General features: G+C 40.9%; 1 protein-coding gene across 17 annotated transcripts in view; it reads left to right on the top strand.

The window, feature by feature from the left end:
• The window catches only part of ZMIZ1 (zinc finger MIZ-type containing 1), a 362,912-nt gene that overhangs the window by 280,498 nt on the left and 54,434 nt on the right, over window positions 1–27,980 (top strand). The window lies entirely within an intron of this gene.

Raw genomic sequence — 27,980 nt, 5'->3', positions numbered from 1 at the left:
ATCATGTTTAGCCACTTTAAACATTTTGTTAATCCAGCACTAATGGACTGTTGATGTTACAGTTAAGTGAATCCAACCCATAAAATGATAATCCAGTGATTGACCAATCCGTTAGCCAAGGTGGGGCTAGAATTCATCCTCATATGGAGCCAGTTTGCAGAGCACTGTACTTTCCCTACCTGGGGAAGCCTGTGCTGAACTCAGAAATGTAACATTTGTCAATTCTGACCTATCCCTGTGCATGTGCGGGCAGGGAGCTACAATGCAAGTTACTTTGGTTATTTTGCTGTAGGTAGTTTTTCCATTTGAAAATTAATCATGTTTTCATCTGCATGCTGGTTACTTCAAATAACAATTTAGAGTAAAAACATATTGTTGATTTGTTTTGGGTTTAATAATTATAGAATTAAGCTGTTTATCATAAACTGAATTCTTTTAATTTCTGTTAATGACTATTAAAAGTTTCTATTTTCATTGGAACAGAAGAAGTGGGAGAATGTAAGTTCAGGCAAACCTTACAGCTGAAGTCCTGCAAAAAGCTCAGGTTAGGTGAAATACACTCAGGACTGGGACATGCTGTGTGCGAATAACCAGCACAGCAGTCCTGATCCACACACACGGCTTCACTGAAAATGGTATGTTCCCCTCCCTGCCCCCTCCCTCCCCCCCTCCTCCATCTCTCCCCCTAGCCCCCAATCTCTCTCTCTCCTCGCTCCCACAACCACCACCACCCACCCCACCCCCTGCCCTTCTGTCTGCAGAAAGATTGGGTCTGTCAGCAAGAAAGAAGTTGTGTGGTCTTTTTGGGCTGCATAACTAAAGGTGCATAACTACATGTAATCCAATTCTAGAATAAAGACAGCTGAATAAACAGTTATAACACCCAAAACATAAGCAGGATAGTTGAAGTCCATGAACATAGGGATAACATAATGCCAATACACAAACCCTGGTAAGCAACACACCTGAATCTGATGTCAGTCAGGGTGGTGAAGAACTCCCCAAGTTAAAGAAGACACTAGGTACAGGTAAGGGGAAAATCAAGTGTCTAATAGCAATATTGAAGTTCAGATGTGCTTTTTGGTTTACAAACTTATACTTGGCATGTGAGAAGTTCAGCTAACAAAACCTTTGAAGAATTGAAGTATGAAGTGATACCAAAATTTTGTCTCCGTTTGAGAACAGGTTTTCAAGATTTCTCTCTTGCTCGGGGAATGGGCTGGCCAATGTTATGGTAGGGCTGTGCGTGCAGGCAGATGGGCAAATGTACCTGCCTGACTTTCCTGCTTGACAGCTGTACACATTAGTCTGCATTTGCTATCTCAGTATCTCTTGTGCCATATGTTCTTTTTCTTTAAATAAACAGGTATATAATAGTTAGGACAGATGTGAATAGCAAAATGGCGTAAGCAGAGGAATGATTTGGAACAAGACTAAAATGATTAATCTTGACACCAGTAGTCTTAACCAGTTTATGATAGAACTGAATTAGTACATGCTGTACAGTTTCTTTCACTGTCCCTGTCAATGGAGGGGTATCTTTAATCAACTTTGTAATTCCATCCTTTTTGAGCTGAGCGCCTTGTATATTGCTTACTAATATGCTTCAGGAGTGTTGCAGATTAGGTGTGTAGATGGTCTAGTCAGTCTCTGCAGCAGAGAGGCTCATGCAACTGTTTTTGTTTTGTTTAACTTAATTTAACCGTTACAGACTCATTGAGGTAAATACTTTTTTGAAATGCCTTGGAAAACAATGGTATTAAAAGCATCAAATATAAACATGAAGGAATTAGCATTAAATTACAGTGAAGTAGCAGCTGGAAATGTAATCGTGTAGACAGCTACTTTATAGCAAGAAATCCAAAAGCAGTTACACCATATATTGTTGAGTTACACAGATTTTATTCAAAAAGATACCAGGAATGTGTCAGAATGTTGGAAAGGGTAGGACATTCCCCTTCATGTATGCAGTGGAGAGGTGTAGTTTCCCCTCTCAGGGAGGAGTTCTTTGATTTCTCTTTTATCCTCTTCTGAAGTCTAGAAGGTAATTTTTTGTTCAGAGAAGGGCTTCTTTGAAAACAGTGTCTACTATTATGAATCTGATCTTTTTCTTCCTTTTCCTTGTCTGCTACTTTTACCATGTCTAGTTATGAACAAATACAGCTCTAAAACATGAATGGGATTCTCATTATTTGCTACCTGCACTTGATTTCTCTTTCTTCCCCAGCCCTTGGTGTTAATGATCATTAGTTCACAATAGTTTCCTATTCTCATAATATGTTTTAAAACAGGCAATCTTGATAAATGAGGAACCTTAAAAAGGCCTTTTTATAGTTGCTTATCAGAGTTTGATTCCCACATTGATAAAGTAAGGTAAGGATTTATGATACAAACAGTTCTAGGCTACGTTCTCTGTGACTGGTTTTGACCTGATTTGTGGCTGCTGCTTGTGTATTTACGCTTCTTTTTAAGGTATTAGGAGGAAAAAGCATATTGTAAATAAAGCATCAGAAAGCAATTTAGTATACACCTTAGCATCTGTTGCTAGGAACACAGAAAAATAGTTCCACTGGCCCGATTCAACACAATTTTGAAAAAGCAATACTGTGTAAGTTTGCTGGGAGAAGGTAGGGAAGTCCCAGATGAGCTGAGAAAACTCTTGAGCGAATTTACTGTGGGATTCTCTTCTTAATAGCCCACTTGGCTTTTCAGGGTGAAGCACGGGGATAAGCTCTGCACCTTGGTTTATCTTCCTCGATGAGCTGCAGTGGTTAAGTGGCCCACTCAAGTCCTCATGCCCACCATGGGAAGCATACGCATGTGGAACTGGGGGTGCAGAAGGGGGGCTGAAAACCTGACACAAAGGTCTGTGCTTCTACTCTGCCCAGAAACCAAAGGGTTGCTTTGTGATGGAGAGGGCAGTGTCAGCATCCTTGGCCCTAGAAAAGTAGTTGGAATTCTACCTAGCAGATAAAATCCCATGCTTGCAGTAGTTGATGTAGGTTTTGCCATTCTCCTGAGCACGGTCAAGACTTTACCAGAGGAGTTTATTTTCCTGTACTTGTTTCTCCCATTCCCCATAAATGAAAGAGAAACTGTTGAATAAATCCTCTCTCTGCAATTCATGTGCGTTTTAGTTTTGACATGATGACTAACGACTCCTGATATGCATTTTATAATTCAACCTTTAAGGTTTAAAGTGCTGCCTCAGATGTGAAAATGAACTAAGCATATTATCAATGAGACCTGCACATACCTCTTGTCTTTTGGACGTATAATCTCTGTGCATCATTGTATTTCCTTCTTCACATGCTATTAATTTTTTATGAGCTTCATCAGAACTGTAAAGCACAAGCTGTTTTCATGTAGATGGTTTTTATGGTGACTAAACATTGGAGAAAGGAAAACAAATAATTGTCCCAATATACATATTGCCTGGGATGAGCAGATTGATTTAAAATGCACTGCTCCAGTGCTTTGTATAGGCAGCAGGCTTGTATGATTCAGTTATTTTCTGGCCTTCAGATTGCTGATCCTGATTTTTCAGCTTGTCATTTTTTGAGCTAAAGCTGTTGCCTTTTTAACAAGAAGTTTATACGTGTTGCTTTCATTGTGGAGGTAAACACTGAATGGAATCATTAGGTAAGAATAATTGCTGGGTCTTTTTTGAAGTTAGTATCCTACATTTCATAAAAAGACTTTTTTTTTTCTTCCACTTTTGATCTTAGATGTCACATGTGACAAATGTATGAAACTTGCTATACTTCTAAGAACAAGAGCAAATGTTTAATGTCCATTTACGTTATTTATCTTTTCTAATGTCAGTGAGCATGTGTACATATTAATGCTTAATTTTATTTTGCATTCCACTGTGTTCCTGGCTTCATAAATACTTTGTAATAGGGATTTCAATGAACTTGACTGTTTGAGCTGTGTGAAGGAGAAAACTAGCTGTAGTAGAAAAAATGTATTCATTTCTGAATACTAGTAACATAATTTTGAAACCTTTTCTGTCAAGTGTATCTTTTCCTTGAAGCTTGATGTTTCTGTATTCCACTTTTTATCAACAATACGGTTTTTTACTGTTTACTCATTCAGGTGTCTCTGTGTTTCTTCAGTCACATTTGCTGATCTCCGAATCTTTTAACTATTTGCTTAGCTTTTTAAGGCAGAGAAACCAAAATTATATGCTAAATTCCATTGAACACTGGGCCTTTGACTTAAGTAGTAATAATTAAAGTATTATTGCCATTTCCTTCTTATGTCCCGTCTTTCTGTTTCTTATCATATATTGATGATTTCATCTAGTTTTTTACAGTGCCATGCCCTTATCCTGAAAGGCTGTACAGGTTTAGAACCCAGCTGATGCAAATGGTCATATTCATGAAAACAAAATGTAATGTGGCATCCATTTGACCATATACTTTTTTTCTTCTTCCCCATCTCGTCTTTTTCTAACCCAGAAATGTGCCAATGCAAATTCTGTCATCTTACTTTCAAACTCTTTTTTCCAAAGACTGGGTGAATACATTAAACACCTTTAATTTTTTTACGTGATTTTGCTCCCCCTCGCATGTTAATCATTTGTTGTATTGAGAACTGTTGGTTCTGTTTGTCTTCCTGTTAAGCAGTTCCAAGCAGATGACAACGCTGTTTGCCACAGATCCCATGACTGCCGAGTTTCTTGATAGTCTACTGCCAGGGGCTTTGTCCAAGGCTCTTCAAAAGGGCAACTGAGTTACATGAACAAGCTTCACTTCAGGCATGTCTTCACTGACACTTTCAAAGAACTGTACTGGTTTACCTCTGTTGTATGTTCTGTTGCGTGTTTCTGGGTATTAAATTAAGGTTGACCTGAAACCCTTTAAACTGGGACTTGGCACCCCTCAGATGTTTCACTGTGAAAGAAAGCAATAGGATTAAATGGCCAGCTAGACTCTGTGCACTATGAAGAAGGACAGTACTTCTTGTTGCTGTTGCTTGCCCTGTTACCAATGCAGAATGTAAGTAATTTATATCCAATGTAATTGTAAGGCATATGGTAAACTGAAGTCTTGGAGCTCGTGTCTGGTGCTGTAACCGTCCATATTAACAAACATCAATTGGTGCACCTCTCCTTGAACTAACTATTCAAATGTCTTGTTCAGAAGACTCAGATTTCATGTCAGCAATAAAAGCCTTTCAGGCAGAGTAATGCAGGGGTTTTGCTGACGTTCTAGTGCAAGTCAGCTGTCTGCCCCTGTGCTCTGTTTTTATAAATATGGTACACGGCCTCACGATCTAGCAGATCAACAAGGTCAGTTTGAGAAAGCAGATAAAGGAGCCAGTATTGTCTGCCTGCTGTTTGCACCATGCTGGATAGATGGGCTCTGCTCATGTTGCCTGGGGGGGATTTTTTTTTTTTTTTTTTTTTTTAAATTCATCATGCTCTACTGTAGTCATTTGTACAAAGGATGCTTTTAAACGAGTAATGAGTGCTTTCCTGTTTGGCAGTTGGTTAAACTGAACTTTGTGTCACAGCTCTTTACGATTCACTCATACAAGACGTAAAATATTCAAGACTGGTAGGGGGGCAAAAAGCTCTGTCTGGCTCATGCTGTTTCTAGGAAAAGGGAGTCTTGAGCGGGGGAACCCTGCAAAGACCTACAAATTATACAGTGTTCTTTCTGTCCATGAATAGTTTCTCTTGTGAGTGAATGGGGCTGCATTTTTGGACTTGCAGACAAAGCAACTTTTGCTACGACTGGCTTTTCTCCAAAGCACACTTTCTGTGCTTATTCTATTTACTTTTATTATTTTAAAAATATAATGATAGACGGCCTGAAAGTGATCTGAGGGCCTGAATCAAACATCCACTGTCCAGTTAGCCTTGTCTGTAGTAGTACTGAAGATCATCTTCTGGGCAGCAAGGCTCCGTTGAGCCTCTCAAGCAGAGAGCCTCTCTGTTTTAGCAGAAACTTTGTTCTCTGGCTTCTCATCTTCCTACTGAGAACTGCCTCATGCTTGCACAGATAGTGAAAAGTTGACACAAATTCAGATTTCAGACTGTTATTCTTTACCTTTTACTGCATCTTGTAAATAATACTAAAAATTGTACAGTTTCACCCTGAATTAAGATCATTAATGTAATACCTGTGCTCGGCTCCTTGAAGTAGATGGCCCTCTGTGACCTCAGAACCTAATTTGAAAGGTCAGTTTGAAATACGTTAATTTTAACTTCTGGAGCTAGTGGAGATCTGGTATAGGGTACCAACTTACTTGGCTTCAATTGTATTTCATCCTACTACTTATTCCAGGTATGAATTCATAACTTTGTGGTTTAGCCTACTTGACTTTCATGTGGGAATAAAACAATTTTGTTGCAGGCTTTGTGAGTATTTATTATTTTTAACTTTAAAAAAGCACATCCAGTAAAATCTAGTAAGATGACAAAATTCACTGGCCTTTATAGAACGCTTCTGATGTAATCTGTTTTTAACTATAGGGCGTTCTAATAGCTATTAAAATAAGTGTGCGTTTATCAATTTCAGTGTGGTTTTACAAGCTTTGCCGATCATTTCTCAAGACATCTGCATTGCAAAGTCCGGTTTCCTGAGCTGTAACAATTAAAAGATGTCTCAAAAAAATCAAAATAACTTGTTAAAAATGAAAATAGCTATCCAACAAGTTGAGGCAACTTTAAAAAAACCAAACATTTTATTACAACTAAGACACCCCTCTTGCACTGTAGTTTAAGAAGCATCTTTTGGTGGCAGCACCGGCAGAGGTAAAACTGAAAATCTTCTCTGGTCAGTGGGTGTCTTTGTAGTTATACTGGTCATGGAGGTGGGAGCAAGTGGTGGGAGGAACAGAATACTGAAAGGTTGCAAGATAGCAGTGCTGTTAAAAGTGTGAAATTACATTCTTGTTTTAACAGCTGTAAGTTTAAGAACTCTACTTGGATGCTTAATAAGGTCCCATCTCTTCTCTGTGTCACTTGTCAAATGCTGAGAGAAGATCACTAGCAGACTAACAGTACAAAGGCTTCACATTCAGGTGCCCATTGACTTACGGCAGGTGTTTGATACCCCCTTTCAAATGAGATGCTGACCTTGTTGCATTGGCAGTGGATGGGGTGTATGGCTTTCAGCTTGATGTGCCGTAACGTAACATCTGGGAACCGTTGTTGGTGCACAAGTAAGGCGACTGGGCTTCAGTGGGTGTGGAGACCCTCAAGGTCTCCAGCGTTGCTGCTCTCTGTGAACTAGGCTGGTGGATTAGTGATCGCATGAGGCAGGAGAAGTCTGTGAGGGGCAGGTTGGTTGGTTTGGATTTCTTCTTGAGCTTTTCTCCAGTTAAATATAGGTTGTCATATCAAGGAACATCACTGCTGCCACTATCATGAATTCCTAAACTTTCATTTGTTAAAAAAAATAAATTAAATCAATTAGTGTTTTTTGCGAGCTGGTGAGGATTGGTGGGAATGTTACCATATTCTATAGCTTGTAGGCACAATCAGAACTTCTCCCATCACTGCCATCACCAGCAAAATGCCTCCCAGGACTTTGTATGGGTTTTTTTGGTGGTTTGGGGTTTTTGTTTGGTTGGGTTTGTTTTGTTTTTATTTTTGGTTGGTTGGTTTGGGGGTTTTGTTCTGTTGTATTGTTTTGTTTTGTTTCAAATGAAGTGTAGTCAGGAAGAGGCTGACCTGACCAAGGACAGACCAAAATAAATAACCAGATAGGAATCTTTATCAAGGTTTTATGCCATATGCTCTAAGTGGTATTGTCGTACCAAAATGATTTCAGCAGTTACAAAGATAATTTCACCACTTGGTCTTTGTGGATTTAAAGTGGTTGTCAGAGCATTTTTTAATTAGTCTTACATGGGCAGGTGATAACATTTGAGCTCAATTTTAGGTATATTTCTAATAAAGGGACGATTGTTAGGGCTCATCATTCCCATCATGAGATTGTTTTGGGGTCCTTATCCTTTTGCTGGGTTTTAACAATTCAGGCTGAAATTTAACAAAGTAGGTATCTGCATCGGAAAGGAAAAGAAAAGAAGGAAAAAATGAGGAAGGAAAGAAGGAATATATGTATGTATAAAAAACTCTGTGTCTATTTCAGAGAACAGGGTAGGCCACTGTTTATGGAAAAAACTTCTATTGGCCTTTTGCTTCTAGATAGTATGTTTCCCATTTGGCAAGATGATGGTCTTTGAGTAGCAAAGCCGTCAGGGGGTTTTTGCCATTAAAAAAAATAAAATCTACCCAGAGTTGGCTAAGTTGATACACAGCTGAATAACTGTGGTTTGCAAGCACTCACAAGGGACCTCCTTGGCTTTAGAAGAAAAAATCTCAGAAGACCTCCTCGTGGCTGACCATGTTTGAACTGCTCCCAGCTTTGACTGCTAACCAGTATGTTCAGGCGCCGGCCCGACTTACCAGCTGAGCAGGCATAGCCAGGCAGCACCAGTGAAGCCAGACTTCTTTGGCAACTATCACGAATCACACTGAAAACAGAAATAGGTCATATTATCAGTGTCTAGTCATAATAGTTTAGATTTCAGAAGCATAATACCATCCATCAGAAAAATTACAGCATTTACACTAGCAGTTGCTTTGTCCTGTGGTGCTTGTCGGGATATTTGCATGTTCTGCTATCAGAAGTATGAGATATTTCCCACCTGAAACAACGCAAAGGCTGAGAGGTTGCTGAGGCGGACCATTTTGGATTTGTTACTGTTGAACTGATCTAATATAAATTGAATACAACTTACTTTACTGTAACTGTGCGAAATGAATACTAATTTGCACGTAGTGGAGTAATACCCAGTGTAAGTGTTCAGGTAATTGATTTTTTATTCTTCATAGTTAATTTTTCTAGTATGAGCAAGCTGTAAAACCTGAAATGGTTTTGATAGCAGTAGAGACATTGGTATTGATTTGAATAACGTGAAACAACATCTCGATTTTTCCTTTAAGGATCAAAAATCTGTGGTGTCATTTATTCCATCAGTTCCTTGTCCACTGCTTGAGTTAGCTGGTTAGAAGCGTGTACAGGGAGGGATGCAACCCCTCACATCCCTCCCTTGTGGCCTGGAGCTCTAGCTGGTATTGTTACACAAGGAATAGGGGTTAGCTCAGATACACCTGTGTTCTGGCTTGACTTCCAGTTACTGAAATGTCAGTTTATTCTAGTGTAGATGGGGTCCATCTGCTTTCTGAACCACAGTAACTGCTTAGAATAAGGGGTGGGGGGAAAACCTTGTATCATCAGCTTTTGGCCTAATATCCAAAGTGTTTGTGTGCTTTTATACATTAGTCTTCTCAAGTTCAGTCATCTCCAGTTAGACTTGAATTTGTTTGTCGCTGAAAATCTGGGTTAATGGTAAATCCTCAAAAAACCTGATATAATTACTTGTTGTATGAAGAAATCACCATAGGTAAATTCTACACATGTAAAAATACTGTGGGCTAATTAAAACAAAATTCTTGCAGTTGGACAGTTAATGTCCTGAATTGTTGCTTTCACTCCTGAGTCAACCCAAGCCTTTTTTTTCAGCCTGCAGCCTGCTGCAGGGGTTAGCAGTCTGGGAATTGGGTGTTCTCCTGTGCCAGGGCCTGTTGAGAGCTCATTCCTTTCTGGTCCTTGGTAGACAAGGGGTTCTCAAATTGGGGCATGACATGTGTGCAGGGGGCTAATGGGAGAGCTCATGAAACATGGGACTGATTTCAATTTCCACTGCCCACCCACCACCACTTCTCTCTCGCTCCCTCAAGCAGATCTGCACATCTGTCTCGTGTACTGTTTCCAAACACAAGTTGAGCAGTGCCCTCCTATTTCTTCTGCTTATTCCTTTCTGGGTTTTTTAGTGCATGGGAATCATGCCCTCACCTACTGTTTCCATCCTTTCTCCCGTTTACTTTTTATGTTTCTTGCACATTGTTTTTGGTTAAGTCTTTGGCTTATCTAGTTGTGTTTACCCTATCTTAAGCAAGGTAAGCTGATTTTTTTTTTCTTGTAGCCAATGTCACTGGTTTCTTCTGTCTTGTTCTGAGTGTACTTTACTGCTAATAGCTAAAGCATTCCTTAATATGGCGTTTTAAACTGAAGAAGGTAACCCCAGAACTGCTGAGTCCCCATGGTGCAAGTTGTCAGCCAGCACATGATAACATAATATTTTTTATGTTTTTTATAGTAATTTAGAATGCTATGTGATTTCACCAGCTTTAGGCACTATCACTCTCAGTATTTCACAGGGCAGGGAGTTTTTTATGATCCTGATTCTTTCCACCATTAAAACATGCCAGTTACAGATATGCTGTTTTATTGAGGTGAAAGCATTTGCCATTATTAGTTATTAATATTTGGTTAGTGCTCATATCTAAATCAGAATGCCCATTGTGCTAAGCTATGTACAAACACATTTGAAGAGACAGTCTCTGCTCCAAAAAGTAGAGCAGATCCATACTTTAGTTCTTTCACCTTACTACTTAATGATGCTTTTTTTGCACTTCAGTTTTGCTTATCTAATGGATCTCTATGCCACTGTGTCCCTCTGTAGTCATAGTAGTGATATTTAGGTAGTCAGTTTTTATCTTGATCATACGCAAGTTCCCAAAGACTTAAAAAGAAATAAATTCCAGTGTATCATCAAATTGGCAGGCAAAGACTTTGAAAAAGCCCAGTGCCCAGTGAAGCACTGCTGCATGGTCCCTTCTAAATAAGGAATGTTTCCTGTATTTTAAAGGTTTATTTAGAATTGGGGATTAATTATAACTTGCCTGCACATGTGTTAGGATTGAGATTGCTGTGTTTTCAGTTCTAGAAGTATGGAAGATTATTATTCGATATTAAATTTCTGAGCTGATGTTGTCTGTCCGAACACTGGAAAGGGCTTCTCTGACCCCTGTAAGGTGCATTTAACTAAGTAAGCAAATTGGAAATACTTTCTCTGTTGCCTAGGACTGACTCCCTGAACTCAAAGAGGCCATTGGTTTGGTCCACTGTAGTTTCTCACCTTTACTAAAAGAGGTCTTTAGTAAAGACCTTATGACTTCCAGTCATATAATGTCTGGAACACAGCAGTATCAGTTGCAAGAGATTACAGCTGTCTTTGTTAATTGCTCTGTTGTTATCTCTCATTAGTGCAGTGACTGTGCTTCGTATCTACTCTTTCTCCTTCACCTCAGTCCATAGAGGTCCAGGTTGTGGGTTTTGCTGGTTGTTTTCTTAATCAGTGTCTATCTGCAGAAACTTGTTAATCAAGAACCTGTCTGATAGAAGATTGTCATTTGTTTCATCATGATACCTACGTTAATGTTTGCTGTAGATCATGTAACATTCTTCCAGTCTTCCCTTATGAAGTCTTTATACCTTTTTTAATGCATCCCTTTTATCTTAGAAAACTGTTCATGTTGTGTTTTGCTATCCTTTTTGATTCCTAGATTTTTCCAGGATGAAATACATTTTTTGCTTTACAAGACTTCCTTAAATATACCTTCTCTATTAGTTTATTCCAGTCTGTAATAGCGGGGGCTTAGTCTGTACTCCATGAAAGCTTTGAGATACTACCTTTTATAAATACTGCAGTGAACTAGACTATTTCACTTCAAAGCTTTGATTGCTTGATCTAGGCTTCAGCTTTGAACCTTCTTTTCTCTATTTAACGTTCTGGCTCAAGTCGCTGGACTGGTGCTGGAGTTCTCTGTGGTTATTGCTCTGGGTGTCAAATAGGCTGCAGAGTCAAGCACTTTCCCAGCATGTGCACGTGCTTGGAAGTCCACTTAAAAAATGAAGATTTTTAGCCTTTGCCACTTTGTTATTATTTATTCTCTAGTGCTCAGTGGCACATTTGCTTGTGCAAGAATTTGCAAAGAGGTTTTAGAATCCCCATTTTATTTCCTGCAACATGCATCTGTGCTTTTTTTCAGCTGCCTTGCAGGAACTCCTCCTGTGAGATTAGCATGGTCTAGTGGTCTGCATCCAGGCTAGGAAAAAAGCCTCTGAGCTCTAATCCCACATCTGATGTTGAGTGCATTGACCCTCTCCTCTTCAGGATGCCATGGATGACTGTGAATGCATGTCCTTAATGACTAGCATTATCTTCCTCCAGAGCAGTTCCTTTCTCCTTTCAAGACCCTGCTCTATAGATGTGAAAATCCTGTTTCTGTGTTGATGTCCAAACCCATTCTCTCCTTCCTTGTCTTTTTGTGAACAGTTACCCAAAAGGTCCATCAGGGAGTGGGGATAGTCTTGGCAGCAGAAATGTATCGGAACGGACAGAAATTTTCACGGACCTACCAGTCCATAGCCTCAGAGTCCCTCACCCTGACAGCAACTAGATGTGATTTCACTGTACCTTTAGACAATAACTATTCTCTCTGGCATTCTAACCTGAGTATTTTCCCAAAGGATTAGTTCACTACCTTAGCCTTCCCTCTTTGTGAAACTGGGATGATGTTCTCTTCACAGGATTAGGTGAAGATTAGCTAGTGTTTATCAGCGACTTGCAGATAAAAAAAGTGCTTTGTTTACATGTATATCTTTTAGACTGCATGGTCTTGATCACATGGCAGTGCTCAACTCTGCCTTTGAAAAACATCTGATTGAGGATCCTGCTACAAAATAATTTTTACAGACCGTTATTAAGATGTACATATTTTTAGAATTGAATCCTGTTTCCCAAAAACTGAAGCATTTTGCAATTTGGAAATATTTTGCCCTATTCTTTTTTATTACCTTTAAAATTTTTGTATTAGGGTTAATCCATCGGATTTTTGTGGTCATGCTGGAAATTTCAATAGCATTTCTGGCCTAATGGCTGTAAGTACTGTGTAAAGGTAGAAGGAAACACAATGCCATCCTTCAAGAGTTACCTTGCTAAACATACAGACAGACAATGTCTGCTGCTACCTTTCCACACCAAATATCCCTAGTTCATGAATTAAAGTATCTGGAACCTGAAATTCCCTATGTTTTTTCTGCTTCTTTTATAATTTCTGAAAATAAATGTTTTGCAGCAGCTGGAATCAGCTAACAGTCTTGTGGAAAATACATCTTGTTCTTCCCTAGCGATACTGGCTCTGTGGGGCTTTCTTAGTAACATGAGAACAGATATGACTCAGAAGACAGAGAGAGAACAACTATGTTGTGTAGGAAGTTAAAAAATGGGGGTTTTACCTTTTTTTTTTTTTTTTTTTTTTTTTGGCCAACACCACAGTCAAGCTGCACTGCCTGCCTTTTTTTATCTTTTTTTTTTTCTCTCCTTTTTTTCCCCCTCCTTCTCCAACCCCCCACTCCCCTTCAGTTTTTTTTGTTGGGTTTTTTTTTTTTTTTTTTACCCTTCTTGACAGCCTTTGGAACTGGAGCTGGTATCCTGAATTGATCTTAACAATTAATGTGAAATCCAAGAGAAAGCAAACCAGATGTTCTCAACAGACAGTTTTATTTCTTTCAAGAGGGTTGTGCTGATGAAGGGGTAGAGGGATGATGTGTGTAGTACACAAGCAGGAGCAATTCCAGTGAACAGCTTTTTCTCAGATGTCAATGAAATGATCTAAACCATGAAATTTTGAAATGATGTAATTTCTAGTTTTCATAGCACCAAACTGCAGGTTGTTAATGCAGATTGATTTATATTGCAATAGAGAAGATTAGATGGGGTATTGATGAAGATGTTACTTGAATTTGGCCAAATTTTAGACAATTTGGCTTTTGAGGGGCTTTGTTCTGTGGGGAGGTACACATACAGGCTCTAAGCAGGAAGAAAATGTAGTAGAAACTTGTTCTCAAGGTAAAATACAGGACCAAAAGTATGCAGGGGGAAAAAAAAAAAATCACACCTTGGAGCCCACGTAATTACCCATTCTCCCTTCTCATTAAACAGCCAGCACCCTCAGGTCTATTCCTTGTTCCCTCCGTCCTTGTTCCCTGGGTTTCTGTTGCTTCTGAGGGTTCTCCTGTCTCTTCCTCCACCCTCGTGTTTTCAAAATTACTTCAGTCTATTCCCCTTAGAGAAAATTTCCTAATACTTGGCTGCAAATGCCTTCTTTCTTTCAAGCCCTTCAAGTAACCAGCTCCTTCCAGAAAACATTCCTGTGTTAATTTCCCTGAGAAATTTTTGCCCATGCCATCTTGTTTTTGAACTTTTATTGCACTTCTTTCAAGTTCCTTATGGAAGGAGCCAGTTCTTACGTGCTTGTGAAAGGCCATTTATATAGTCCCCAGACAGTAAGTAGCCAGGCACAGTCTGTAGGCAATAAATGCATCTCTCTAACCTTTCAGAAACCTTATCTTTCTTTAACATGTTATCTTACCTTTTGCTCTCATTTCTCTTATTTTTGACCCTTTCTTCTAGCCACTTTCCCACATAATCTCTTAGTTTACATTGCTAAAATTAAAATTATCATCTGCTAGACTAACATGAAAGCGCTTAGCAATGTATAAAGAAGAAGTCACATTTTGTAAAGTACACTTAAAATGGTGTATTTTAAAAAAAAAAAAGGAGCAGATTGGTAGAGGTTGTGTAAATGTAATGTAAGAGATTCAGCCTTCCTGCCACTAAAATTGTTTACGGTATTTTCCACCAACTTCAGCAGGAGCAGGAGCTAATCCAAAATGGTTCTGACCAAGAATGGCGAATTTTATTTACCATCTGCTTGGATAGCATCTTACTGTGTGTTTTACAGTAATATTTGGTGTTCTGATGTCCATTTTGATTCTTCATATCCAGATGTTCTGGGAGCATAAAATAGACATGGTTGCTATTTAGATAGGATGTTTGCTCAGTGGTGGTATAAACTGCTGCTTTTCTACAGGCTGTGAAACAGAAACGCTGTCCCTGTGAAAAGCTCTGCAGAATTAACGGGGCTTGAAGTCTTGGGAAATCCTCCGGGTCCCTCGCTGCCCTCCCTCCTCCTTTCTCCTCTTCTCCTCAGTATATGCTCTCTTCAGTTTTAGCTTCCGAAGATGAAAATCTTACCCCTGATAATGTCTTGTGGGTATTACAGTCTTGGATAAACAACATTTTTTGCAGGCTCTATTGGTCATGTCAGGTAGTATTCTAGTCATTTTCCCACAAAATGCCCTGAGGAGTTGCATACAACTCATCTGAAATGGTTTCCTATTTATGTATATTACTAATGCTGTGGAATTGTTTAAGCTTCCAAATTACATATTTTTTTTAATTCTTTTTTTAAAATCATCCTTTTGCACTACTCTAACAGATTTGCTGTAGAAAATTGGTGCTAAAATCTGGTTCCATGTGTCATTAGGACTGTATTATTTTCTCTGTCATCCCAGTCCTCTGCCTGAAATATTCTCAAGAGGCTGGGAAGACTCATGCTTGCTGCAGTTCAGTGCAAGATCGGAAAACTGTTCCAGTGTGTGGCATCCATGCTGTGCTGTCTGTCTCGCTTTCTCACCCGCCCACCCCTCCCCATGGCTGCCTCGCTAGGGCCCATTCGCCTTTTCAGTGGCTGAGATAAGATGTCAATGAGAGGGGAGGGAGGGTTAGCTGAGCTGCTGGAGGAATTGATTCTTGTCTGCCTCTCCGAGCAGTCTGTCTGCGCAGCAGCACATGATACGGTTTTGCACAATACCCCACTAATGCCCTAGTCAGCAGCTTCCAAGGGAAGAACAGTATTGAAAAAAAAATATAAAAATAATAGCAGCCCTACACGAGCTGCAGAGAGTGCATGGACCAGAGCTAAATTTGGAAAGCTAAAGCTTATTTCATGCAAGATTATTAGAGTTATTTGGGTTTCCAAATGCATGCTCACACACATGTACGTATCGCTGGCCAGCTTTTCCACGTGACTCAGCTGGATCCAAATGCAGTTGTTATTTATAGATGGCAAGAGCAGTGATGGCATTATCTTATAGCACTCCACTCCTGAAATTATAGCACTTGTATGCAGGGAGAGGGGGGCCCGATGTTCTTTGTAAGAATTAAGGCAGGCTGCTCTTCTGTAAATGTCCATAGGATGAGGTAGTCACAAATAACCCTTTCCTTCTTCCCCATTTCTTTTTTATTTTCAGACACAGAGAAGGAAGGTATTGAAAAGTCAGTGTAGGCTGTGATTTCTACTGGCTTCTTCCCTAGATGCATGTAAAAAGCAATTAGCCATGTTCAGTTTTTTTACCTCTCCCCTATTCCATAAATAACCTACTTCTACCTATGTAAAACCATAAACATTCCCCTGAAGACAAGGAAACAGCAATTTCTAATCTGTCTAAAACCAATGTTCATACTTAGGCTTTTAAATAAAACAAGTCTCATGTTCAAAACCGCTGGGTGCTTGTAGCTCAGCTAATTGAACTGAGGCATGTACGCGTGCACTGGAGCTGTGTCTTCTGGTATTGCCTGTGCAGAGAAACAGCTGGCTGATTTCCGCCTCTGCAGAGTGCCGTAGCCTTGGTGCTGGGGCCAGACTCTGAGCCGCAGCAGGGAATTCATCTAGCTGGGGGAAGAACACAAAACAAAACCAAATAAATATCAGGGTGGGGAAACAAAAAAACAAAAAACCCCAACCAAACAAAAAAAAACCCAAAACCAGCCAAACAAAAAAAAACAACCCCAGATCAGATTCCTGGTCAGGTTCACAGGGTGGTCATGCAAAGAGATGCTTCAGCACAGCTGGGAGCATGCAAGCCACAGCAGGGCACGGGCACAGACCGCAGAAGACAGGGCTACCTGAAGGTGGTATTGCTGCTGAACATGTTGTATCATGAAAATACAATCAAAATAATCTGAAGATCGGGGTAGGGTTATTTGAATGTTTCTTATTTTACGCCAACTTGATTTTCTATGTGACCCTAATTGTAACAGAGCATAGGTGATTTGCTAGTTTTGCTTTATTGGTAATAAATAAAATAAACATAGTGCACATTGTGTTGTAAAGGTTATCAGAATGCCTTAACAAGATCATCCATGCCTCACAAAGTCTGCTCCTTTAATACAACCATGCTTGAGGTGAGAAATGTCTGTTAGCCCAACAGACACAGCTAGAAGAAACAAACTTTCAGGGTACAGAAGCCCTTCTCTTGCTCAAATTAGTTACCAAGTTCCCAGTGCAGCTTGGGAACAATTATTTGGCATTTAACTTTGGTATGTTAATTGAATGTTAATTAATTAGGCAGTTCTCAAGAAAAGGTGATTGGTACCAGAGGAGCAGAGCAGGTTGCTAGTAAAGGGAAGATAACAGGTTTTGTGGGTTTGGTGGGACACAGAGGGAAAAAGAGAAGTAATGACTTTGTGTCATGGTATAACCTCAGCAGGCAACTAAGCACCAGCCGCTCGCTCACTCCTCTCCCGGGTGGGATGGGGGAGCAGAATTGGAAGGGTAAAAGTGAGAAAACTCATGGGTTGAGATAAAGACATTTTAATAGGTAAAGCAAAAGCCGCACACGCAGGCAAAGCAAAACAAGGAATTCATTCACCGCTTCCCATCGGCAGGCAGGTGTTCAACCATCTCCAGGAAAACAGGACTCCATCAAGTGTAACAGTTGCTTGGGGAGACAAATGCCATCACTCTGAATGTCCCCCCCTTCCTCCTTCTTCCCCCAGCTTTATGTGCTGAGCGTGACGTCATACGGTCTGGAATATCCCTCTGGTCAGTTGGGGTCAGCTGTCCCGGCTGTGTCCCCTCCCAACTCCTTGTGCCCCCCCAGGCTGCTCGCTGGTGGGGTGGGGTGAGGAGCAGAAAAGCCCTTGGCTCTGGGTAAGCGCTGCTCAGCAGTAACCGAAACATCCCTCTGTGTTATCAACACTGCTTCCAGCACAGATCCAAAGCATAGCCCCATACCAGCTACTATGAAGAAAATTAACTCTATCCCAGCCAAAATCATCACACTTTGTTAGAAAACTTAACGCATTAACTGGGCAGTGAGATGGGAAATGTCGCTGCCTTGAAATTGCAGTGCATGTGCATGTCTGTCTGCTCGGCATTGTTCAAACAGAAATAAGTAAGTTAAAAACTCCTGTAGGCTGAGTTTCTCTTTGCTGATGTCCTTAACTGTTTTCATGCTCGGCACATAGAGATTATTTTATACATAGTTGTAATTTTTCTTTCAGAGTGAAAAACAAGATGCAAGGATAGGGTCAAAGTGCTGTCAGCTCAGTTCTGTGCAAGTATGAAGTTTGTATAGTGTGAAAAATGGTCCTGCAACCCCCAACTTCAAAAACTTAACATTTTATTTTTTTCCTTCAGCACTTAAAGAGAAGTTGGCAAAGGCTGTATTACACTAATCGTACAAAAAATAAAAAAATTCTGATGACACCTGATAAAACATTCTTTTCCCATAAAAATGTAAAATAATGTAAAATTAAAGCAAAGAGTGAGACCGCAGAACCAAGAAGCAAAAGTTCCTAAAATAGCTTTTGGTCCTTCTCAGAAGTTCTGAGAATGTTAACTTTGGAAACACGTTTCTGCTATAAATTTTGGTTGTGTGGGTTTTGTAATTTTTTTTTTTTCCTCCTTGAAAGCCTCTCCAGATGTTTTACAGTTGCTGTTTGAAAATGTTCCATGGCAGGCACAGAGACTGCGGGCACAGAGCAGTAACCCCTTGATGTGGTGGTTGTGGTTTTTCCTTGCAAAGAGAGGAAGGTGTATGATCATCTCTGTTCTGGGACTCGTTCTGTCACAAATGGTGTGACCTTCAGCAGCACATCACCTGCTCTTGGTTTCTTTCATCTTCAAAACTTAGCCAGCAAGCCATGTAGCTGGATTGCCACTTCAGCAGTCTCTGCAGGAACACCCCACTCTGTAACTGAGATGTTAAGTATTTTTTACATTTCTTGTCTTTTTGTAATAATTATAAATAGAAGCCAGATTTAAATATTTTTCCGATGCAGGCTGTTTGGTTGAAATTCCTGTGTTCACAATCATAGATTCATTTCATTGTAAAATAGCTCAAAAAGTCATATATGCTATGCTCCCTTGCCTGAAGAAACCCTAATACCATTCTTGCTGGATATTTATCTGACCTTTCCACAGCATCTCCATTCACAGAAACTCTTCAACTTACCCCTTTAGGGTATTTAGGATCATTAGGGTGCTCCTAATACCTAGCCTGTGTCTTTTCTATCTGTTTGTGTATTATATTTTGGTGTTTTTACTGTGTTATATGGATAATGCTTTGTTACTCAGTAGATTGGAATACTGCTGTCAATCTTCCCTCTTCAAAAAAAAACAAACAAAAAAACACCAAACCAAAACCACCAAAAGCCCTACTCCATGCAATCTTTTCTTGCAGGTTATAGTGATACTTTTTTTCCTAATTATTCTGATGACTTCTCTCCCCCTTCTGTGGCTGCACATTGTGGTGGGTTAGAGTGAAAGGAGAACTGTGCATCTTTCAGACTTGGCTTCCACTCATGCGGCTGAGGAGGCTGGTTGAGTTCTCTGCAGCAGCATGTCACGGCTCAGCCACTGCACAGCTACTGCCTTCTGCTCCACTTCCAAGAATTCCTGCCTTCGGAGGTGGTTCTCACCCTGTTGTTGGGAAGGTGGACAGTGTCGTACTTTGTACTTGTCCCGGTTGGACATAGTTTCAGACCATTTCTCCAGCTTTTCAAGATGATGCCAACACCAAATTTCTGCAGTGAACTGATGCTTCTTTCCAGCTTGTGCCATCTGTACCTTGACTAAGAACATATTTTAGCCCTTTATCCATCTGCATCACAGATACCCATAAATGAAGCATTCAGTAATTTCAGATCCAGAACAAGCTCCTGCAAAAACCCATCCGATAATGCTTGTTTCTATTACTGATCATTGGTTTAATAGTTTGGTAAGCTTAAGTTTCCAGCCATTTTGTGTTGTGTTCAGCTAGACTTATTTCCCATGTATATTTGCAAGAATGTCATGTAAAGCAGAACTGAAGCCTCACTAAAATCAAACTAATCTGTTCTCGAGGTCTCTTGTCTGCTAGCATAAAGAAAGTACGGAAGTGGGGTGTAATTTGTTCCTGACAAATCCATTTTGGTTGTTACTCATTTTTTACCTTCCTCTTGGTCCTTTTGAATAGTTTGGGTTATTTTTCCCCAGTAGGAAACTGAACCTCCAGTTCTGCAGTTACTCCTTTCCCTTTTTTGAAGACAACCACTAGATATTCCCTTTTCCAGACTTTCATTGCCATACTGATTTGTTCATGGATTCCCTGTGTTCAAACTCTGGTTAAATGCCTTTGGTATTTTTTTCTAGCACTTTTGGGTGTTAGTGGTAGTGTTAGCTCAGGAGTTGTTTACAGCAGTAATTGGAGGGCTCAGGATGGATTAAGTGAAACTGAGCGTCTCACCTACAGGTCACCAGTTTGAATGTAGGCAAAGATGGGTTAAAGTGAGTTACTTCCATTTTTCAGATGCCTGTATTATGTGTGAAATCTGTTGATGACTAGAACTGGCATTACCAAATAAAAGCATATAGCAGTAATGAAAGACACTGTTGTTTGAAATCTAAGCGCTGAAACCAACAATTGGATGAGTAAGAAAACAAGCAGCCTAATGCTATTGGAGTGCATTTCCTTTGGAAAGCCATATCCAAAATTCACTTGCTGGTGGCCCTTCACCAGCTTTGTCGTCTTTTTTTTAATGGGGCATGTTTTCAGATGTAGCAACATGGGTATAGCTAAGCCTAAATGAGATGCTTACGTATTTTATCTGGATCTGTACAGAGTGTTTTGTGCTTGCCAAATTGAGCCATTGTTGCTATGTTTTGTAATGTATTACTTCAAAGTTAATGTAGTGAATCTGGTAAGATGCTCTGCCAAGTTTTGGCAAGTGTAGAAGGAAATTGGGGAATCCCAGTTCCACTGAAGTCATGGGATGAGGATAGCAGTATTCAAATCCGTGTCTTCAGCCTGTAATATTCCAATTGGCAAGAGCTTTTGGGGAAGCCTATATATATATATGTCTTGAAAGGTATTTGTGGAGAGCTGAAGATATGCCGAGGCAAGCTGGACCCATATTCAAGACCAGACTTGTACATGGTTCACTCCTGTGCAGCATCCTTGAAAGCACATGCTGGATAACTCTCAGGTTTGCAGTAAGGGTTGTATTGAGTAAAACCTCTGTTAATTAATTTGATATTACATTCAGTTTAATTAGGCATTCCCCGTGTTACCTATTTTGCTACAAACCTGTGTGGTGTTTGGCTTTTTAATGATAATACATAACGGCATTATAGATCCTAGTGGGGCAAAGCTGGGTATTTCTGCAGGACACAGCTGTAGCCATAGTAATGAAGGAGGCATTGGTGATAAAGGACATTACTTGGATATTAGTGGTAGAAACACGTATCATACCATTTGACAATGTTGAACCGTGGCTGTTGACTTTGTGTTCCTGTTGCAATTAGCGGGGTGGTTCATGCCTCCCAAAGCAGGGTTTGAGCCAGCCACCCCCTTTGCTCTGCTGGGGAATTCAGTTCCACACAGTTTGCTGTGCAGTCGCTGGGACTAGCACTTTTTACACCTGTGTGCATTTGGAGGTGGTACCAAAGATACAACTTGTTCTCCTCACTGCTCTACTAGTGGAGCAAGTTTGCGTTGGTACTTTCAACTTCATATAAAACCAGTCAGTTTAATTGAGCTTGTTTACTTGGACTGTTTAAGCTAACATCACTGATTTTGCCTGACGGAGAACAGCAAGCAGAGTCCTCAGCTGCTGGAAAAAAAGCAGCCAGCTGGGGTGTAAGCGTCCCGGGACAAGTTGGAGCAAACACCTGGGAGCAAGCCCTGGCTCTGTGCCCTGTGCCCTGTGCCCCTGCTTGAGGAGTGGGCATCTGCTGGCAGCCAGAGGTAGGCCTGGGTGGAGGGGTGGACTCCCTGGGAACCATTGCGAGTCCATCTTGAACAGCCAGGCTGCTGTGAAATGACTACTTCGGCTTTGTAGTTGGTATTATACATACTCCTTTTGTGCTCTCGGCTTTGAGGCAGATACAGAGCAGAAGCTTGTGTAATGACAGGGGTAGGGCTTGCCTGTCACAGGGTTAGGACATGTAGCGGCACCTTGAAAGAACTGAAGAGGAGGGGCAAACACGCATACTCTGAATTTCTCCTAACGGATAGTTACATCCTATTTCCTTTATGGCCTTGCTTTCCTGCCTGGACTGACTGTCCGACAGGCTAGCCAGCCATTGCCAGGCTCTGCTGGAGTGTGTGAGGAGGAGAGCTGCAGGAAAATCAATCCTTGAAACAGTTTGTGGTGACCAGTTTCTCCCTCTCTTTTTTCCCCAGCTCTTTAAAAGCAAAATGGCTTTTAAAACACGAGGAGGACATCCAATTTACTGCTTCCCAAAATTGTGGACAAAGATTCCATCCTTCTAATGCAATTGAAGTTATTTGTCTAATATTACAGCACATTGAGCATTAGGTGGTTAACATTTTTAATATATTTTTCCAAACAATATCTAGTCTCCATTTTTCTGTGTAGAAGGAATAACATTCTTAAATAACCAAGACAATAGTTATTTCCTCTCCTCTCCTTCTCTTCTCTTCGCTGCTTCCCTTCCCGCCCCACCAAATTATCTCACTGGATGATTTATAAAAACTGTATTTAGATTGCAGTCTATACAGAAGAGGATAGAAAGTCCTCGGTAGCTCTGTATACCGCTTATCTGGAATTCTCCATGTAAAAAATACAAATTTGTTTCTAAGAGCAATATAAAATTAATGGATATGATCTGCAAAAAAATGCTGTGTTTTCTTACTTATGCTGTAAATATATTTTCAGCCAAATGATTTTCCTTCTGAGACACAAAACCAAACTAGTGAGACAGTGCTGAATAGATAGGTCTCTGAATCAAACTCCTCCTCTTTTCCTAATATTTTCATTGCAGTGAGTAAGAAATACAGGTCTGCCAGTCTGCCTATTGAACTATCTACTGCAGCTTAACTGCAGCAAGGAAGTGGTAATCCTATTGTGCTCCTCCAGCAGTCTCCCGGGAAGCAGAAGGCATTGAAATTACTGAGCTGTTGTCCTATCCTCTCCTTACCTGTCTTTGTGGCTGTAAATACAGTGTCTGCCTGTAAATAACAGTTTGCTGCACCTTTAAGCACATTCCCTAACAAGAGGCAGCGATTTACTGAGGTGATAAGCTGTAACTAATACTAGGGTATCATAATAGGTAAATAGATTAGCACCGTGCTTCTCTGTATTTTGCTTTCTAGGGAGCCCACTGGCTCATTCACCTGGAGATGCTTACTACGGCACTTTGCACCGCGCCGAGTTAAATCAGTCAGTTAACAGGATTGCAGCTATCGGTGCTGGTGTGGATGCAGCTAATGAAATGCATTAGTGAATCTATGGGGCAGCATTGATCGCTTACCCTGTTTTCCATCCCCTTTCCGTTTCCTGGCCCAAAAGGGATTGTAATGGGCTGTACCAATATTCAATGCTATGGCTATAAACTATCCTTTGAGCTGTGTCCATCAGCATCCATCACGTAATTGTTGCAAGTATACCGGCACCATTTGTTGTCAAGAAGAAAGAAGTGGCGTGGGCAGCCTGGGTATGATCCATGGCTTCCCCCAGCTTGAACTCCTTGGTGTTCCTAATGGAAGGACCTGGCACTTCTTAAGTGGTTGTGATGCTGCTGCTGGGTGACAGGCATGCATGGCTCTGAGGGACAGGAAGGTGCCATGGAGCGGGCAGCAGAGGCCTTTGTTTCTGTACTGCCTGGCAGGTTTTCGGCACAAAAGGGCCCTCGCAGGAAAGAAACAGTACCAGGGGATGTGGCCAGTCCTAATAATTGTGTCACAAATCTTGTGGTATTTGGCACGTTCCTAAAGACCTGGCTCCTAGAGGCAGGGGATTAAATAACAATTGCTTCCTTTCTCTTTCAAGCAAGGCTTAGCTCTGTGGTTGCAGAGAAATGCTTGAAATGTGACTCAGGATGGGGGGGGAGGGGGGAGGGGAGGGGTATCTTTGCCTTCCAGCCCCCTTCTCTCTCCTTGTCCCCAGGATCCCAGTGTGGATACGTTGTGATATCTTACGATTTTTTTCAATGAAAGTGTTTAAAACTATTGGAGGCATCCAGAAAGACGTAAGGTGTGGCCAACTCTGGGTGTGTGGGAGTATTTCTGAGTATTTTAAGGAGAGGTCAGTCACGTTCTGTGCTGAGACACACTCTTGCAACGTCTGGTCCCCTTCAGAGAAAGGAGAAACAAAAATGGGACTGGGTGGCAGCAAGCTGAATATCTCTGAACGGTTTTTTTCTCTTGCTTCCTTAGAGAAACCCCTTGGGCTACTCGCAATTGAAATTTCTCTTATTTTTAAATCTTCCTGTTTTTCTATTTCACAGATGTGAAAGGTGAGACTGCTCATTTCTGTGTTGGTTTCCTAATGCAGTCATTGTTAGCAAATCAGTATTGATTTATTCCTATGAAAATGCATCAACGCTTAAAGTAAAACACAATCCCATTAAGAATGATACAGGTTTTGCAGATGGAAAAAAGTAGGTCAAATACTGCACCAATCATCCCAGAGTGTGTCCCTTTAAGCCAAATAATGTGTGAATACACTTAAATTGTCAGCATGTCATTTGATTGCCATTATTTTGCATCTTTTGGCATGAAATGGCAGAGCCCTGTGACTGAACAGGGGTTGAGCACATCAATTCTGGTGTATTACGCAGGTTGTATTTTACACCTGGGCTGCATACAGGGGCAGAGGGGGGTGCATGTTTAAGGATTTTTCCTTTCTTCCCATTGCAACAGTTGACTTCAACTTTAGCAGGAAAGCCACATCATTATATGCAAGGGACATTGTAGCAATGCAGCACAGGAACACGATTTAAATCTGATCATTAAACTGCCGCAGCAAGAGGCTGCGAGAGACGGTGTGGATGGTCCATCTGCAAAATCTGTGCTCCTGTTGTACAAGGAGGAGGGGCAGAGGGGGGGGAGAAAAAGCAGCTGCTTGGCTGTGCTATGAGAGGGAGAGACTGACTGTTGGCACCATCTGTAGCTGTCCTTTGTGCTTGCTGCTTTATCTGTTCATTATAGTAGGGTACTGAATTTCTCGTGCTTTGAGTGTAAATGAGTTGAGATGCGCCTAATACTGTCAGCATAAAAAGCAGTAACTAAGTACACTAAAGATGAATAGTGTAATCTGTAAATTCATTTTGAGTTTGTTTCATCTTGCTTGAATAGCCCAGGAAGTGATGTTCTCCAGAAGCCAGCTGTACCAGATGTGCGTGTGGGGTATATATTCATCTTACCAAGCGGAGAGCAGAGCAGTGGAGGTGGATGGGGCAGGGGACATGGGAGGCTGCCCCAGCATTTCCAGCAGAGGAGAGCAGATTCCTTTAGAGGGTTCTTGCTCCTGCTGAGCATGATAGAGGGGGACTGGTAACAGCTCTGTTTTCATTCCATGCACAAACACCGACTCAGGGAAAAGAGCAATTATTATACACGGTACATGAGTCGAAATGTTCTGGGGGAGGAAAGGTTAAACCTATCCGTAATGACTGCTGTGATAGGGATGAGTAAATTTGCTACGTTTTATACCTTCAGTCTCTTAGTTTCTAAAAACATGAGTCCTCTCCAGATAACTTGTAGAATGAAACTGTCCAGCTTATCTTCAGGACCTCTTTGTTCTTTAATGGTTTACATTTCACTTTTATAAATGTGTGTATTGGATATTGGTGGTAGTAATAACTCATTAAGATCTTTTCTTATCTTCGCCTCGCCAAAGCAATGCTCTCTCATTGGCATATTCCCTTTCCTGGAGTTCTCTGCTTTTTTCCCAAGCAGGTTTGGCTTTTGTTTGCAGATGCGTGCCCTCAGACCCGTTGGGTTGTTGCTTTTATCTTATTTGTCAAGTGCATATAGGTGTGCAGAAGGAGCAGCACCCTCCTCCCATCAAAGCCTCATTTAAGATGGACGATTTCCATTTGATGCTGTAGTAATTACGCTCAGCTGTGGAAGTGCTCGGCATCCACTATTACTGTGAGACGGCTGCGTTTAGCGTTCAGCAGAATACTTCATGTTTCTCAGAGCTCAAGTGGCCATGGTGTGCGGGAAGAAACCCTACAAGGCAGGGATTTGTATCTCCAGGCGGCTGGAAAAGGGGGAGGGGGGCCTTTGTCACTGGCACATTAGTAATGATATGCCAGGGATAAAAGGTGAGTATAATTTGATCAAATGCTTGTTGACAGATTCCTTGGCTAATAGAGAAGCGGCTTAGACTGACACTCGTTGCTGGAACGTTTCAGAGCTCTGGGGAACGCTTTCTGTAGGCTACATGTGAGGCTGACAATTTCTGAATGACCATATTTAGTTACATAAAGGAGCGGTGTCCCCTTTTCGTCACAGCAGAGCTCTAAAATGCCTCCCTACACACCGCTCTTGACCTTCCACTTGATAAATGCAATGAAATTCCCACCTCTCCTTTGTCCAAATGTGCGACTAGTTCACAAGAATGGCCTGGGCTTTAAGTATTTTACTTGTGTGGCCATTAAATTTGAGAAATTCCAATTGTTTTCTGTACTGAAAAATCATATCTGTGGGTATTCTTGGCAAAGCAGGTTCCTTCTCCCCCGCCCCCCCATATATGACTTTACAATTAGTCTCTTTGGAATTTGTTCTGTGTTAACAGTACCTGTGAGTAGGTACTGTAAAAAGAAGGTGGTGTACTCTGAAATGATAGTTTGCTACTGCTTACGATTATGCTATTTGGTGAAAAGACAACCATTAGAAAAACAAGAACTGAAAAATAAAAGCCTCAAATTGAGAGAATTCTGCACTTGTCTCTTTTAAACCAGCAAGCCTAAAATTACATCTTGAGCTCTCTAACTCTAAACCGCTGCGGCAGCTTGGGTTTTGAGTAGTTTTCTGGTTCTCACCTACTTGTGCAATCTGTTGATTTGTGTTCGGTTCATAAAACCTCAGGAGAGCACTTAGTTAAAAATTAAATACAAAGCATTTTTTGTTCTGAGGGTTTTATAAAGCATTCTTTAAAGAAGGAAAAACCCCAAGCACTTCCACTTGAGAATGTTTCTTCAACTGCAGAATTTTGCAATTAGTTTGCACTTCATTCTGGTGAAACTCTTCACCGTGTCATACCTTGGTGACTTTTTACCAGAGCCACTTCTGATGCTGGAATTAAAAAGGCAGCTCTGAGGCTCTATCGGGTGTTGCTGAAGGCTTCAGTGGGATGTCTTGGCTGAGTGCGCTCATGGGAGCCAGATTTCACCCGCAGTCACTTTCTGGGGCTCTGCTTACTGCAAAGTAGGTGGTTTCTGTAACAGGGTCTGGTGTTTTCTGAGTGTGGGTGCATAAGAGAGAGGCCATGTTTTCAGAGATAATGGCCACTTTCATGTTTTCAGAGGGCATTGCAAGCTTTTCATCTCTCTAGGAAATCTCTGCATCTTCATAGTTTATAAGCGTGATTTTCCTGTAAGCACAGAATTACCCTCATTGACCAGAAGATTAGGCACATAATGGAAATACCCATTTAGGGGCTGTGCTGGATCAAATACAGGCTTAAGTGCCTAACTTTGTATCCATACATCAGTGTGGCCATATTCTCCTGTTTATTCAAAACTGGTAGCTGATAGCAGTTTTGAAAATTAATTTCTGGGCATGGGCTTCTCTTCATGCCTCTCCGATTAATCTTTTGCACAAAAATAGCCAAACAGAAAAGAGATCTTGTTGTTCTTTGCTCCCCTCTGTGAATGATGTCTTCTATATGTTTTTGTTACGTTTCTATTAGTGTGAAATGAGTTCTTCTCTGTCTTTTTTCACTCACAACAGCTATCCCATGTCCTTGTGCCTCATCCATTCTTCATCTCTGTGCCAGTCAGCTCAGACAAGTCCTCTTGTGCCTCCCGGGCTGTGCAGAGTGTTTGTTAACTTGTGTAAAAACATTATAATGATAGTGTAGGGCAATTACAGACTCAGTTTGATAGGATAATAATGTGAATGGTGGTTCGTGGACAAGCTTTTAACTCCTGGGGTTTGTCTGTTCAGATTGTGACTCCTGTTACAGTA

This window comes from Accipiter gentilis, chromosome 9, assembly GCF_929443795.1.
Source record: "Accipiter gentilis chromosome 9, bAccGen1.1, whole genome shotgun sequence".
Classification (NCBI taxonomy): domain Eukaryota; kingdom Metazoa; phylum Chordata; class Aves; order Accipitriformes; family Accipitridae; genus Astur; species Astur gentilis.
Note: the sequence above shows the minus strand (reverse complement) of the source record. Positions and strands in the feature narration are given on the sequence as shown.